General features: G+C 40.2%; 1 non-coding gene across 1 annotated transcript; it reads left to right on the forward strand.

Moving 5' to 3' along the window:
* The first annotated feature begins 17096 nt into the window (after positions 1-17096).
* Positions 17097-17203, forward strand: LOC141722914 (small nucleolar RNA R71). The gene has a single exon (XR_012575910.1). It is a non-coding gene; the product is annotated as a small nucleolar RNA R71 (small nucleolar RNA).
* Positions 17204-17721: the final 518 nt, after the last annotated feature.

The raw sequence follows: 17721 nt of genomic DNA on the forward strand, positions 1-17721 counted from the left end.
TTGAATATTCATTCGGGGACTTATGACTCCGTTTATTCTATTTAATGAATATTATTTTGAATATTTATTCGAGGACTTATGACTCCGTTTATTCTATTTAATGAATATTATTTTGAATATTCATTCGAGGACTTATGACTCCGCTTATTTACTAAATAATATTCTTTATTTTATTAAAGAATAAGGTTTCGATAATCAAACTTATTTTCGATTATACAAATAAAGATCGTACTTTCATATAAGTATATCTTTGGTTATTTATTATTCATTTCAAGTATAAGTTTTAAAAATTCTACTTCAATTATTTTTATAAAGATTATCCTTTATGGGAATATTATTTAGATAATAATATTTAGATATTTTCTAATATATCGGGACTGATTTATTTCATTAAATCAGCATTACTCCAAACATTATTAAAAATGTTTTCGGGTCTTCAAAATGATTTGAAAAGTTAGGGCGGATCCCAAAATTCATTTTTATATTTAAGATCCTCCTTTCGAAGGGGATTTAAATACTCGCTCAAAACCTGAGGGATCCGGCTCTGTGGTGTATTTTATATTCGCAACAAGGTTGCTGTTTTGATAAAAGAGTTTTTGATTACTTACCCAACACTCGGGGAGTAAAATTCTTAGAACAAGTTAATCCATTAACAGGCACCGCCTGGGAAATATCGGTGAGTTTTCCTTTCCAACTAGATACGACTTCTTGGTAGAGCCATATCAACAAGTTTCTACTTGGGGAAAAGGGGGACGAGCTTTACGTTTCAGAGTCATGGATTTCATCTGAACTAGGAGTGGCGTAAGTGGTCGAGTGGCGCCGGCCCAGCCTTATTATATTGGCCCAAATGGCCTGGAAGTTCCGCTAAGACAGTCCATTCCTTAGGAGTCCAGTGTTCGGTTGACAAGTAAATCCGACAGGTTCTCCTCTACATGTAGAAAATGATGGGGTTGCACTACTGCGACTGATCATCGTAAGTGGTCTTCCTGGCACGGAAAACTCCCGTAATGAGTTCTTCATCCAGTTGGATATTTCTGCAACACTACCCGGAGCATTTCGATCGAAAGGCTACGGATGGGTGGTTGCCGAAGCATTGACATGGTCAAACAGTTATAATGGTGTTTCCATCGAATGAAGTATCTCCTAACTTCATTTCCTTTAAACAATATTTCAAAGATTGAATCTAGTTGAGTCTTATATTGTAGTTTCATTTATTTAATGAACCTTCGAAAACTTTTTATACTTTGAACAGTGGTAGTTCAAGTAGGTTTCTAAAATGGTATAAGTATAGTGAAGTAATTGGTAACTTCATCTTCCTTTAAGCTTATATCCAGTAAGTAATTATCTTACACTTCTTAAAGGCTTCTAGTAAGTTATCCATTTAGATACTTGCATTACTGTTTACACTTATATATTATCTTGCGAGCTGTAATGCTCACTCTTGCTTCATTTATTCATCACACAACAACAGTTAGGAAAGATGGCCAGACTCAAGCAGACCCAGCGCAAGCGCGTGGGAAGCGTTCCGCGTCTTCCTGTTGATATCGTAGCTACTATAGCTGCAGAGGTAGATCTATTTGTAGATCAGGCATTTTACTTTTGGGAACCAATTACGTATAATTATAACTTGTGATAGATAATGGCAATTAACTGTAAACTTATCAAGTAATCATTTTGGGTTGTAATAACTTTTAAATTGTGGATTCAAAGACTTGTACTTATTTCAATTTCATCTCTGAGACTATAACGTGTTGTGGTTTGTGTTAGTGTGGGGTCACAGCATAACGTTATTTATTATTAATTAAGTTAAGTGATATTGTGGAAAGAAAGACCGTGACGACCCGGATCCCCGACCCCGGATCTGGGGGTGTTACAGAAATGGTATCAGAGCCAAGCGTTATAAACCTCAGAGATGATGTGATGATATAATAATAAACTCACAAAGATAATAAGAACTTTTGCTAAGTTCATAGTCAGACTACTTAAAGTAGCACTGACAGTTAAAACCCTTACGGGAACCCTTATAAGTATCATGATAGTAACCTAGCTCGTTTAATGTGTAGGCACATGAGATAGAGGACCCAGAGATGTTCGAGCGTGATCATGATGAGGCACTGCTAGATGCCGAGGATCAGGAGGAGCCTGAGATGGAGGAGGACCCCTCAGAGGAGTCAGAGACGGAGGTTATTGCGAGTTCAGATGAGGAGGACCCGGATGAGATCCTAGTAGTTGAGGAGCATGTCGGAGTTATGGTAGAGTACACTGGTACCCCTTTATCCTCACTCCCAGTGGTCAGAGCTCCTACCCCTCCACCACTATCTTGGAGACCCTATGATGACAGCTCTGAGACCCATACTCCCGAGCCTAGGCAGACCGAGGAGGCACCCCCAGCGGCTCCAGATTCACCACCTCTCGACCCTGCCCATAGGCAGTCTTTGTTAGCTCACGGCTATGTTCAGGATGTACTAAGGACTCGAGTGGTTGTTGCTGAGGCCCGGCTGGATGAGGTCAGGAGGGAGTTGGAGGTGGAGAGGGCTGGTCGGCGTGCCCGAGCTTATGAGGCCAGAGCTACCATACCCCGATCCCTGAGGAGGGAGCTGAATGGGATAGAGCTCACGGCCCATGTGCTCCAATCACTCCAGGGGGACAGGCATGGCAGGATCTCTAGGAGGCAGGCTGACTACATTTTCCGTCGTGCGATGGAAAGGGTGTAGGAGCTGACCCGCTCCGATGTTTGATTCAGGACCAGTGATGGGGTAGTCTAGTCATCTAGTCAGTTGAGGCCATAGTAAGAGCCAATTTTCCAGGATAGTTGACTTGTATATAGTATCCCTTTCTCTGACCAGACATTTAGACTCTTGTGTATCACTTTTGGGCAGATGGCTGTAGAATTGTTGTACTTTTGACCAGATCAAACTATGTACTTCTCCCATTATGTATATATTTGTTTCCTTTCAGTTCAGTTCCTTAGTGACGAGATCACTGTTTTTATCATTAGTATTACTGCACTTCTTATTAGAACTGTCATAATATAATAGAATTGCGAGATACATTCTCCCCATTATAGAAACTGTGCAAGGCACAATTTTATGTATGATTGTAACCTAACGTTGAATTTCCCAAAAATTTATCAGTATCATGCCGCCAAGAAAGATTGGAACTAGGGCGAACCCTGGATCTGAGGACCAGGGAAGCCATAACCAGGATGGTAGGAACCAAGAACACAGTGAAGAGGAAGATGGGGATTATGTTGAACATGATGACTCCCTGTTTGAAGAGGAGGAGGAAACATATGATGTTGAAGGATTTGAGATAGAGGCTGAAGAAGGAGAAACTGAGGTTAAGCAACCAGTACCGAACCCAGGCATGGATCCCATGGGACAGTTCATGCAACTACTAAGGCAGAACTTGGAACGTCAACCCAACCCACCCCCTCAAGGAAATAACAATGTTGTGGAAAACTCTTTCAGGGCTTTCAAGTCCCTTAAGCCCCCTGAGTTCCATGGATCAGCCGACCCAGTTGAGGCAAGGGCATGGCTAAAGGAAATGGAGAAATCCTTTGAGATTCTGAGTACCGATGAGGCACAGAAGACTGTATTTGCTACCTATCTTCTGAAAGGAGAGGCCAACTACTAGTGGGAGGCCAAGAAAAACATGGAGACAGATGCTATTATAACCTGGGAGAGATTCGGTCAGTTGTTTTTAGGAAAGTATTTCTCGAGATTTATGGAGAACCAGATGGAGCTCAAGTTCTTGGAGCTAAAGTAGAATAATTTATCTGTGGCAGAGTACGAAGCAAAATTTACTGAGTTATCAAGGTTTGTGCTGGAGTTTGTGAGCACCGAGGAAAAGAAAGCTAGGAGGTTTCAGCAGGGACTGAAACCATGGATTCAGAATAGGGTGGCAATCCTTGAGCTTACTGATTATGCCACTCTGGTGCAAAAGGCAACAATTACATAAGTCGGAAGTGAACAGATGCAGAAGGAAAGAGAGAAGAAGGGAATAAAGAGGAAAATTATGAGCATGGGTGGAGGTTTCGCAGGAGGGAGCTTCCCAACTAGATTTAATCGAGGAGCGGTGTCCCTACCGGGAAAGAGCACTGGGTTTAAGTGGCCAATGAGTGTGAATGTGAGCCAGAGTGGCCAGAAGTCAAGAATGTCCTATTCTAACCAGTCACGACCCCCATTGCCAGCCTGTAACACTTGTGGAAGGATGCATTCTGGGGAGTGTAAGGGAAAGCCAGTAACCTGCTTTAAGTGTGGTCAAGTGGGCCACTATTCCCACAAATTCCCTTGTCAGTCCCTGCCGTCATTCCAACCACCACTTGTCATCAGTGTGGACGCCCGGGTCATTGGAAGAGGGAATGCCCAATGAACAAACCAGCAGCTTCAGGAGCAAGCAGAGCTGCTTCTAATAAGCCACCTATTGCGAGGACTTTCAACATGACAGTGCAAGATGCTATGAAAGACTCACATGTGATAGCATGTACCTTTTCTCTAAATTCAGTCAGTGCAAATGTTTTATTTGATTCTGGAGCAACTAAATCTTTTATATCAAAGGACTTTGCGCATAAATTAAGACTTAAGGCTGAACCCTTGATAGAACCCTTACAAGTAGAAATAGCCAACCATGAAATTATTCCTGTTAACTAGATTCATCCCGCCTGTGGGTTAGGCATAGGGGAATAATCTTTTAGTGTTGATATGATTCCTTTTAAATTAGGGGAGTTTGATGTAATTTTGGGAATAGACTTGCTATCTAGCAATGATGCTCAGATAGACTGTAAGGGGAAGAAAGTTAAGTTGAATATCCCAGGGAAGAAAGAAGTTATATTTAGAGGAAAGAGGCAGACACTGAAATTTTTGACCATGGCCCAGGCCAATAAGATGATACGAAAAGGAAATGAGGCTTACCTAGCCTATGTGGTGGACATGCAGAAGGAGGTGCCCAACTTGCAAGATATTCCGGTAGTCAACGAATTTGAAGATGTATTCCCACAAGACCTCCCGGGATTACCACCGATAGAGTGATTGAATTTGCTATTGAGTTGGCCCCAGGGACGGCGCCAGTTTCAAAGGCACCTTACCGGTTAGCCCCATTAGAAATGAAGGAATTAGCTACCCAATTACAGGAACTTTTGGATAAGAGTATGATAAGACCTAGTATGTCTCTGTGGGGAGTACCAGTGTTATTTGTTAAGAAGAAAGATGGGAGCATGAGGCTGTGCATCGACTACCAAGAGTTGAACAAGCTAACCATAAAGAACAGGCACCCGTTACCTAGAATAGACGATCTGTTCGACCAGCTAAAGGATGCTGTTTATTTTTCCAAGATTGACCTGAGAACTGGATATCACCAACTAAAGATTAAACCCGAAGATATTTCCAAGACCGCGTTCCGTACCAGGTATGGGCACTATAAGTTCTTGGTAATGTCCTTTGGATTAACCAATGCCTCAACGACTTTCATGGATTTAATGAATAGAGTATTCAAGAAGTACTTGGACAAGTGTGTGATAGTTTTTATCGATGATATTTTAATCTACTCAAGGACCGAGGCAGAACATGCTAAACATTTGAGGATAACTCTAGGGATACTCAGAGAGGAACAGTTATTTGGAAAATTCTCGAAGTGTGAATTCTGGTAGAATGAAGTACAGTTTTTAGGACATGTGATAAATAAAGAAGGAGTATTGGTCGACCCCTCCAAGATAGAGGCGGTCTCAAATTGGGAAAGGCCAACCACACCCACAGAGGTAAGGAGTTTCATAGGATTGGTCGGCTACTATCGTAGATTTGTATAGGACTTTGCGAAGATCGCAGCCTCTTTGACACGACTTACTCGTAAGATAGAGAAGTTTAAATGGATGGAAAAATGCGAGAACAATTTTCAAGAATTAAAGAAAAGGTTGGTAACGGCCCCGGTGTTGGCATTGCCAGACGAAAAAGGAGATTTTGTGATATATAGTGACGCGTTGCACAAAGGATTAGGGTGTGTGCTTATGCAGCACGGTAAGGTGATTGTGTATGCATCGAGACAACTGAAGGAATACGAGATTAGATATCCTACTCATGACCTTGAGCTCGCGGCAATAGTTTTTACCTTAAAAATTTGGAGGCACTACTTGTATGGAGAGAAGTGCGAGATTTTCACAGACCATAAGAGCCTCAAGTATATATTTACGCAGAAAGAGCTCAACATGCGCCAGAGGAGATGGTTAGAACTAATCAAGGACTATTATTGTGAGATTCTCTATCATCCAGGGAAAGCCAATGTGGTGGCTAACACTATTAGCAGGAAGGAAAGACTCAAAATGATAATGACTTCGAAGGAATTGATAAGGGATTTCGAGAGAATGGAAATAGAAGTAAAGGTAACCGGAGCCGGAACTGAAAAGCTGTTTGAGATCTCGGTGCAGCCAGAGTTATTGGAAAAGATTAGATTGTGCCAAGAAAAAGTAATGAATGAAGGCAGAGAGTCAATGACTGGAGAAGAGATCCATACTGAGAGAGATGATAAGGGGATAATGAGGTATTCCTACAGGATTTGGGTTCCAAATGTTCAAGAACTTAAAGACGAGATTTTGGATGAAAGCCATAGTTCAAGGTATTTCATTCACCTGGGGAGCACCAAGATGTATAGAGATTTGAAGGAGTATTACTGGTGGCCCAACATGAAGAGGGACGTAGCAGAATGGGTAAGCAAATGTTTGACTTGCCAAAGAGTAAAGGTAGAGCACCACAGACCCAGTGGACTTTTACGACCCCTGGAGATTCCCGAATGGAAATGGGAACAGATAGCCATGGATTTTGTTGTCGGCTTACCAAGCACGAAAGCCAACCATGATGCCATATGGGTGATTATAGACCGACTGACAAAGTCAGCTCATTTCATTCATATCAATGAGATATACATGGTCGATAGACTGGTGGACATTTACCTTAAGGAAATATTGATGCGACATGGAGTCCCAACATCCATTATCTCAGACCGAGACCCCAGGTTCAACTCCAGATTTTGGAGGAGCTTTCAGGAATGTGCGGGGACCAAATTAAACATGAGTACCGCTTACCATCCCCAAACAGATGGGCAAAGTGAAAGGACCATCCAGACACTAGAGGATATGTTGAGAGTATGTGCAATAGACTTTAAAGGAAGTTGGGATGATCACTTACCGTTGATCGACTTTTTTTATAACAATAGCTTTCATGCCAGCATCGGAATGCCGCCTTATGAGGCCCTGTATGGAAGAAGGTGTCGATCTCCCTTATACTGGGATGAAGTAGGAGAGCGGAAGATGCTCGGACCTGAAGTGGTCCAAAGGACCAAAGACATAGTGGATCTCATCAGAGGACGACTGGTAGCAGCCCAAGACAGACAGAAGAAATATGCAGACCTAGCCCGAAAGGACAAAGAGTATGAAGTAGGGGACTTAGTACTGCTAAAAGTATCCCCTTGGAAGGGATTATTGAGGTTCGGAAAGAAAGGGAAACTAAGCCCAAGATACATTGGACCTTTTGAGATACTAAGACGGATTGGCAAGTTGGCTTACGAGCTAGCCTTACCCCCGAACCTACAACAAGTTCATAATGTGTTCCATGTGTCAATGCTAAGGAAGTATCATCGGGATGCCAGACACATAGTGGAGTACAAGCAGGTGGATATGCAACCAGATCTGACTTATGTGGAGAAACCAGTAAAGATTATGGATAAGAAGGAGCAGGTGCTTCGGAACAAAGTGATCAAGCTAGTCAGAGTGCTATGGCAGAATCATAATGTGGAAGAATCAACTTGGGAACTAGAGAGCGCAATGCTAGAAAAGTACCCCCATTTGTTTTCTATTTGATTCCGGGACGAAATCCTTTTAAGGAGGGGAGACTGTAATAACCCCAAAAATTTGAACTTTTTGTAACCCTTATGAATAGTGTTTTTGCTAATTATGCTGAATAAGAAAACTTTTCATGCCACACTTTGTAGAGGTTCTTTTATTGTTTTTTTGAGATCTTATTAGTACTCTATATGGTATATAAGTGTATGTAAAGATCGTCAGAATCGAAATTCGAACACTTTGATTTTTCTCGAAAATCCACCAGATACCGAAAGAATTGAGTATAAGGTAACAGGATAAAAAAGATTTAAATTCAAGGATTATAAGAGAGGATCATAAAAGGAATATAATGTATTGATAAAGGTTTAGGAAACCCAAGTAATAAGATCCCGGGTATGATCCCTCAAACGATAAACGAAAACGAAAGTTAAGCGAACGGTATAACAGATCAGCGATCATTAGCGAAGTAATTAGGAGTTAATCAAAGAGGTTAGTGATGATGATGCCATCACATCAACAAGAAGAGGACAAGTGTGGGAAGATGACATAGGAGGATGACATAAGCATGACCAAAAAGGAAGGAATTATTGGTTGATTACAAGTCACACAAATTTTACCATGGTTAAAAGGTAATTAAGCAAAACAAAAACAAAACAACCAAGCAAAACAAATCACAAATCACAAAACACAAAGTTGACTTTCATTATTCAAGAAGAAGCTCTCGGCCTCTTTTCTTTTTCAAAGGAAAGAAAATTCAAATTCAAGTTCCAAGCTTTGTTAATTAGTGAGGTAATTATCTAAGGTTCCGTGTATATAGATATAGATATCCTATGAATCTAAGCTTCAAATTCCTTCACAATCTCTCACAATAATTCATGGAAGGAGAGAGTGAATAGTGTTTTTCAAGAACTTGAAATTTTGATCTTGTGTTTTTGTTTAGATAAAGCTTTAGTAAGGATTTTCCAAGGTTGTTTCAAGCTCATTAATTACTCCTACTCTCAAGGAAGGTATAATCTCTAACCTAGCCTTATTATTGAGTGTTAAGAGCTTGTTATGAGTAGTATAGTTCATGAGAGGCATGATTATTGTATATTTCGAGATTGGTTGGTTTTGTAATGTTTTTGGAGTTGTAAATCTTGATTATTAGTTAATGAACTTAAGTAAGCTTTTAGTTCATGATTGAGAAGTAGTGTAAATTGGAAATCTTGAGATGTTGGGGCTGTTGTAGTAGTGTATGGATGGAGTTTGGTTGTAGTAATGATTGTGGGTTGATTGTGGATTGATTTGGAGTAGTATAAAATTTGGTAATAGCGTAAACATAGCCGTCGTAATGCCCGATTTACTTTAGACTGTTTTTGTCCTTAACATCAGGACCCGTGAACTCACTGTTAGGTTTTGACCATTGCCATGATTAGATATTTCATGTTACGAGCTTCGTTTTGGTATGTGGTTCGCTTGAATCCGATGTACGGTTTAGGAGAAACGACCGTTTTAAGTAACGGCGTTTCGCGACTGAACCATTACCCCTCCCCTTACTTTTAAACCTTGGTTAAGGCCCTTAAATGACTAATTGGAGTATAAAACAATTATGTAAAGTGGATTAGGCAGTTGGAAGGGTACTCGAGTGACTTAAGTGAATCGTTAAGCGCAAAAGCGAACCCTAGGGTCTAATTGGTTAAAGTGTGGATTCTTAAGCGACTTTGGTTTAATTCCATCTTATATGTTGTTTATAGGTTACAAGACTCGTCCCAAGCCTTTTATCACCCCCAGTCGCTCAGGCAAGTTTTCTACCCGTTATACTGTTGTTGTGATGTATATATTTACATGCATTATCCTGTGATAGATGCATGATTGTTATTAGCAAACCCTGCTATATATTGGAGCATACTGATATGGTATATATGCATGTCTGTTTCATAATCTTGTTATCTAATTGTTGATTCAAATGCTTATAAGTTGCATAATACATATGGTAAAGATAAGTAGTAGTTGCGTATACCCTTAGTATAGGGGACCCAAAGATGAACATTTTCTAAAACCGGGAGTCGATGTTCCGGAGTATATTATATATATTCATATATATATATAAATATAATTTTCAAAACTATTAATCGAATAAGGTTTATTCGATAACTTTATTTTAATTAATGAGTATTATTTGAATATTAATTCGAGGACTTATGACTCCGTTTATTCTATTTAATGAATATTATTTTGAATATTCATTCGAGGACTTATGACTCCGTTTATTCTATTTAATGAATATTATTTTGAATATTCATTCGAGGACTTATGACTCCGCTTATTTACTAAATAATATTCTTTATTTTATTAAAGAATAAGGTTTCGATAATCAAACTTATTTTCGATTATACAAATAAAGATCGTACTTTCGTATAAGTATATCTTTGTTTATTTATTATTCATTTCAAGTATAAGTTTTAAAACTTCTACTTCAATTATTTTTATAAATATTATCCTTTATGGGAATATTATTTAGATAATAATATTAAGATATTTTCTAATATATCGGGATTGATTTATTTCATTAAATCAGCATTACTCCAAATATTCTTAAAAATGTTTTCGAGTGTTCAAAATGATTTTAAAAGTTAGGACGGATCCCAAAACTCTTTTTTATATTTAAGATCCTCCTTTTGAAGGGGATTTAAATACTCGCTCAAAACTTGAGGGATCCGGCTCTATGGTGTATTTTATATTTGCAGCAAAGTTGCTGTTTTGATAAAAGAGTTTTTGATTACTTACCCAACACTCGGGAAGTAAAATTCTTAGAACAAGTTAATCCATTAACAGGCACCGCCTAGGAAATATCGGTGAGTTTTCCTTTCCAACTACATACGACTTCTTGGTGGAGCCATATCAACAAGTTTCTACTTGGGGAAAGGGGGGACGAGCTTTTCGTTTTAGAGTCATGGATTTCATCTGAACTAGGAGTGGCGTAAGTGGTCGAGTGGCGTCGGCCCAGCCTTATTATATTGGCCCAAATGGCCTGGAAGTTCCGCTAAGATGGTCCATTCCTTAGGAGTCCAGTGTTCGGTTGACAAGTAAATCCGATAGCTTCTCCTCTACATGTAGAAAATGGTGGGGTTGCACTACTGCGACTGATCATCGTAAGTGGTCTTCTTGGCGCGGCAAACTCCCGTAATGAGTTCATCATCCAGTTTGATATTTCTGCAACACTACCCGAAGCATTTTGATCGAAAGGCTACGGATGGGTGGTTGCCGAAGCATTGACAGGGTCAAACAGTTATAATGTTGTTTCCATCGAATAAAGTATCTCGTAACTTCATTTCCTTTAAACAATATTTCAAAGATTGAATCTAGTCGAGTCTTATATAGTAGTTTCATTTATATATTGAACCTTTGAAAACTTATTATACTTTAAACAGTGGTAGTTCAAGTAGGTTTCTAAAATGGTATAAGTATAGTGAAGTAATTGGTAACTTCATCTTCCTTTAAGCTTATATCCAGTAAGTAATTATCTTACACTTGTTAAAGGCTTCTAGTAAGTTATCCATTTAGATACTTGCATTACTGTTTACACTTATATATTATCTTGCGAGCTGTAATGCTCACTCTTGCTTCATTTCTTCATCACACAACAACAGTTAGGAAAGATGGCCAGACTCAAGCAGACCCAGCGCAAGTGCGTGGGAAGCGTCCCGCATCTTCCCGTTGATATCGTAGCTGGTATAGCTGCAGAGATCGATCTATTTGTAGATCAGGCATTCTACTTTTGGGAACCAATTATGTATAATTATAACTTGTGACAGATAATGGCAATTAACTGTAAACTTATCAAGTAATCATTTTGGGTTGTAATAACTTTTAAATTGTGGATTCAAGGACTTGTACTTATTTCAATTTCATCTCTGAGACTATTACGTATTGTGGTGTGTGTTAGTGTGGGGTCACAGCATGAGGTTATTTATTATTAATTAAGTTAAGTGATATTGTGAAAAGAAAAACCGCGACGACCCGGATCCCCGACCCCGGATCTGGGGGTGTTGCAGAGATGGTTGTATGGATGTATGTGTATATATATAGAGATTAGGGTTTATAATTAGAAGTAATTTATGATTGTGGGTTAGTGGGGGTAATGGGTAGCTTTAGAAATTAATATGGAGAAGAATTAGGGGAGTGGAATAACATAATCCACGTGATTTTGTGTTTGTGTGTATTTTTCTGCTGTTTTAAAAAAAAATCGGGTACAGGAACCTAGCGCGGTCGCCCCTCCTGGTAGCGTGGCCGCACCGTGTTACTGGACTTCCAGCGCGGTTGCCCCGCATACCAGCGTGGGCACGCCCAGTAACTGAAGTTTGAGTGCGGCAGCCCCGCTTTCCAGCGTGGGCGCACCGTGCTACTGTAGTTGGCACTGAAATTTTTCATTTTTTCTGATTTTTTTGGAGTTTTTTTCTTGTTTTCTTGTTTTCTATCTTCTACTAATGTACAACAAGCTTGGGTTGCCTCCCAAGAATTACTTGGTTTACGTTGCTAGCTTGACGTAGAATCCCGAGATCAAGTGGACAATAAAACGGCACTAACCACCTCGCGGTTTGCCGTATCCCCATAATAATGCTTCAATCACTGTCCATTTACCTTGAATGTTTGGCCTGGATCATTCTCAAAAATCTCCAATGCTCCATGTGGAAACATAGTTTTGACAACAAACGGCCCTGACAACCTCGACTTTAATTTCCCAGGAAAAAGATGGAGATGAGAGTTGAACAAAAGAACTTGTTGCCCTGGCACAAATGATATGAGCATTAGACCCCTATCATGCCACCTCATGACTTTCTCCTTATACATTTTGTTGTTCTCATACGCTTGAAGTCAAAACTCATCGAGTTCATTCAATTGAAGCATCCTTTTCTTTCCAGCTGTATCCAAGTCAAGGTTCAATTTCTTCAAAGCCCAATACGCTTTGTGCTCTAATTCCACAGGCAAATGACATCCTTTACCATAAACCAATTGAAATGGCGACATGCCTAGCGGAGTCTTGTATGCTATTTTATACGCCCAAACAACTTCATCCAGCTTCAAAGACCAATCCTTCCTCGATGGACATACAACTTTCTCTAGAATACACTTGATCTCTCTGTTAGATACCTCAGCTTGACCGTTGGTCTGAGGATGGTAGGCTGTAGCAATGCGATGATTCACATTATATCTTTGCATCATAGCAGTGAACTTGCGATTGTAGAAATGTGATCCCTCGTCACTGGTTATGACTCTTGGAGTCCCAAATCTTGTGAATGTCTACTTGTGAAGGAAATTAAGCACTACCTTCAAATCATTCTTGGCAAAGCCTTGACTTCCACCCATTTCGAGACATAATTGATCGCGAACAAGATATACTGATTATTACAAGATGAAACAAATGGCCCCATAAAGTCAATTCCCTAAACATCGAAGACTTCAACCTCGAGAATAACATTAAGAGGCAACTCATCCCTCTTGGACATATTACCACCACACTGGCAGTGATCACACTTTAACACGAACTGATGCGCATTCTTAAATAATGTAGGCTAGAAGAATCCTTTTTGAAGGATACGGGCTGCTATCTTTTCTCCACCATAGTGGGGTCCATAAATAGTCGAATGACAGTCTCGCAAGATACCCTCCGTCTCGTTGTACGGAATACATCTCCTGATGATTTGGTCAGCTCCTTGCCGAAACAAAAATGACTCATCCCACTTGTACCACTTCACTTCATGAAGAAACTTCTTCCTTTGAGCAGAAGACAATTCTGGAGGCATTATATTGCTCATAAGGTATTTCACAATGTCTGCGAACCAAGGTTCCTCCTCTTGCACCCCAAACAGCTGCTCATCGGGAAAAGACTCATTTATCAATGTCTTATCCTGTGAAGTCGCACTTGGATATTCTAAACAAGAGAGATGATCAGCAACTTGATTCTCAGTATCTTTTCTATCCCTGATCTCCAACTCAAACTCTTGTAGTAAAAAACCCAATTAAATCAGTCTAGGCTTCGAGTCCTTCTTCAAGACGAGAGAGCGAATATCAGCGTGATTAGTGAAAACTGTCACCTTTATCCCAAGCAAATAAGATCGAAACTTCTCAAAACCGTTGACAATGGCTAAGAGTTCCTTCTCAGTAGTATTATAGTTCAGTTGAGCACCATTGAGGGTCTAACTATCATAGTAGACCATATGAAATATATTGTTCTTCCTTTGCCCAAGAACTGCTCCAACTGCATAGTCACTTGCATCACACATAATTTCAAATGACTCATCCCAATGAAGTACGGTTATGACAGGTACCGTAATCAAACTCTTCTTTAAGCTCTCAAAAGATGCTAGGCACTCGTCATCAAACTTGAAAAGGGCATCTTTCTCTAGAAGATTGCAAAAGGGTTTATAGATTTTAGAGAAATCCTTGATAAACTGCCGATAGAAACCCGCATGACCAAGAAAGCTGCGGACTCCCTTAACTGATATTGGTGGGGGAAGATTTTCAATGACCCCCACCTGGGCTTTTTCCACCTCAAGACCCTTACTAGAGACCTTGTGCCCAAGAATGATGCCCTGTCGCACCATAAAGTGACATTTCTTCCAATTGAGAACCAGATTGGTCTCAACACACCTTTTAAGAACGACGCCAATATTTTGCAAGCACTCGCCAAAAGAATCAACGAACATAGAGAAATCGTCCATGAACACCTACACATTCTGACCAATCATGTCAGAGAAGATAGCCATCATGCATATCTGAAATATGGTAGGTGCACCATACAACACAAAAGAAACTCTTCTGAAGGCAAAAGTACCAAACGGACAAGTGAAGGTAGTCTTTTCTTGATCTTCTGGAGTGATGCAAATCTGATTATAGCCCAAATATCCATCCAGAAGACAATAGTATTCATGCCCAGCCAACCTGTCAAGCATCTGATCAATGAAAGGAAGAGGGAAGTGATCTTTCCTCGTGGCTTTTTTCAGCTTCTTATAATCCATGCAAACTCTCCACCCCGTGACTGTTTGAGTAGGAATAAACTCATTCTTTTCATAAGCCACCACTGTGATGCCTCATTTCTTCGGCACACACTGTACTGGGCTCACCCAAGAACTGTCAGAAATAGGATAGATGATCTCTGCATCTAGCCACTTGAGAATTTCCTTCTTCACGACTTCTTTCATGATCGGATTAAGCCTTCTCTATTGCTCAACAGTAGGCTTGCTACCTTCCTCTAGCAGAATTTTATGCATGCTATAAGAAGGGATGATTCCTTTGATATCTGTTACGGTCCATCCAATTGTCGATATGATCTCTCTCAGAATTCTCAAGAGCTTTTCCTCATCAATACCTGAAAGGTCAGATGCAATAATAACAGGAAAAGTAGATGCATCACCTAAAATGCTTACCTCAAGTGTTTAGGAAAAGGTTTAAGCTCGAGAGTAGGAGCTTCCTCAATAGATGGCTTGAAGCGCTTTGGAGAATTTTTCAGCTCTTCCAATCCAAGAGATTTAAAAGGCATATCCAGCCTTCGCTTCCAAGGAGAAGCATTCAAATAATGCAACTGCTCATCACCTTCATCATCTTCACTATCTGAATTCCCCAACAAGGCCTTCTCTAAGGCATCAGACCTTAGCATTTGATCAAGTTCAAAAGTAAGCACATAATTGACCAATTCCACCTTTAAGCACTCCTCATTATCAGTAGGGAATTTCATGGCATTGTATACGTTAAAAGTCACATCCTGATTCAATACTCGCATAGTGAGCCCACCCTTCTGCACATCAATCAAGGTTCAGCTAGTAGCCAAGAATAGTCTTCCCAAGATTATGGGAATCTTCTTATCCTCCTCGGAATCAAGAATTACAAAGTCAGCAGGAAAGATGAGTTTGTCCCCTTTGACCAAGACATCCTCCACAATGCCTCGTGGATATATAATAAAACGATCGGCCAACTGCAAGGACATATAAGTAGGCTTTGGATCAGGTAAGTCAAACTTCTAGAAGATAGAAAAAGGTATCAGATTCATGATAGCTCCAAAGTCACATAAGCATTTGTCGAATGACACCTTTCCGATGGAGCATGGAATAGTGAAGCTTCTAAGATCTTTAAGCTTCGGAGGCAACTTCTGTTGCAGCACATCACTGTATTTTACTGTGAGAGCAACAGTCTATAAGTCATCTAGCTTCACCTTCCGAGAGAGAATACCTTTCATAAACTTCGCATGGCTAGGCATCTGTTCAAGAGATTTAGCGAAAGGTATGTCGATATGAAGTTTCTTGAAAACTTCCAAGAACTTAGCAAATTGCTTATCTAGCTTTTGTTTCCGTAACCTTTTAGGAAAATGAGATGGAGGATAGACCTGTTTTTCCTCTGTATTACCATCAGGAGGAGTGTTGACAACAGCTGTCTTCCTTGGTCCCACCTCTGTTTCCTTCTGCAAATCTTCTTCAGCCACAACTCCAACTTCTGGAACTTGAGATTTTTCAGGATTTGTAACCTTCCCAGACCTCAATATGATTTCCATAACCTGCTCCTTAGCTTCCCTCTTGCCTGGAACTTCTGTGTCACTAGGGAGTGTACCAGGTTGTCGATTTAGCAAGGCATTGGTAATCTGTCCAATTTGATTCTCCAAGGTCTTAATAGAAACCGCTTGGCTCTTGCACATGAGCCTCAACTCCTCTAATTCATATTTTTCATTAGATTGTGGTAGCTGCTACAGTTGGAGTTATTGTCTTGGTGCATATTGCGGTTGTTGAAAACCAGGGGGTTGTGTTGCTTTGCTACATACTGCTGATAAGGTTGTTGCACCACATTCTGAGTGTTGTTCGAGCTAAAATTAGGATGATTGCGGTTATTAGGATGATAGGTGGCTGGAAATGGTTACTGTGACCTCTGAAAGCTGCTCACGAACTGAGCTGGTTCATTAGAAATAGCACACTGCTCCGTCTCGTGCGCACCAACACAAAGCTCACAAACACTAGTGATCTGATTAACTCCAAAATTAGCCAAAGAATCTAGCTTCATCGTTAGAGCCTGAAGCTGAGAAGCTATAGCAGTAGCTGTATCCACTTCCAGAATTCCTGCTACCTTGTCTTGAGGCATTCTCTGAGTTGGGTTCTGGTATTCATTAGAAGCCATCAATTCAAGCAACTAATAAGCTTCATCGTAGCTTTTAGCCCATAAGGCTCCACCTGATGCTGCATCAAGCATGGGTCTAGAAGTTGCACCCAACCCATTATAAAATCAATTAATGATCATCCAGTCAGGCATCCCATGATGAGGACACTTCCTAAGCATCTCCTTGTAGCGATCCCAAGCCTCACACAAAGATTCTCCCATTTTCTGCGCAAATTAAGTAAGTGCATTTCTGATTGCAGCTGTCTTCGCCATAGGGAAGAATTTAGTTAGAAACTTTTGAGCAAGGTCCTCCCATTTGGTGATAGAACCTGGTGGTAGAGAATGCAACCAACACTTAGCTTTATCCCTCAGAGAGAATGGGAAAAGTCTTAAACTTTATAGCATCTTCAGAAACTCCATTGAACTTGAAAGTGCTGCAGATCTCGATAAAATCTCTGATGTGCATGTTGGGATCTTCTATAGGAGAACCCCCAAACTGAAATGAATTATATATCATCTGAATCGTGCTCTACTTTATTTTAAAGGTGTTAGCCGTGATGGCTGGCCTGATAATGCTAGACTGAATATCATTGATCTTTGGCTGAGAGTAATCCATCAAGGCCTTTGGATTCACAACTCATTCTCCCATTTCGATAAGAGCTTCTTTTTCAACTTTCTCTTCAACAAAAACTTCTTCAACTACTTCCTCCGCCTTATTCAGTATTCTCTTGTGAGATCAAGAACACGTTAGCATACACACTCTCTAGAGTACCTGA

Source organism: Apium graveolens, chromosome 4, assembly GCF_009905375.1.
Source record: "Apium graveolens cultivar Ventura chromosome 4, ASM990537v1, whole genome shotgun sequence".
Taxonomy (NCBI): domain Eukaryota; kingdom Viridiplantae; phylum Streptophyta; class Magnoliopsida; order Apiales; family Apiaceae; genus Apium; species Apium graveolens.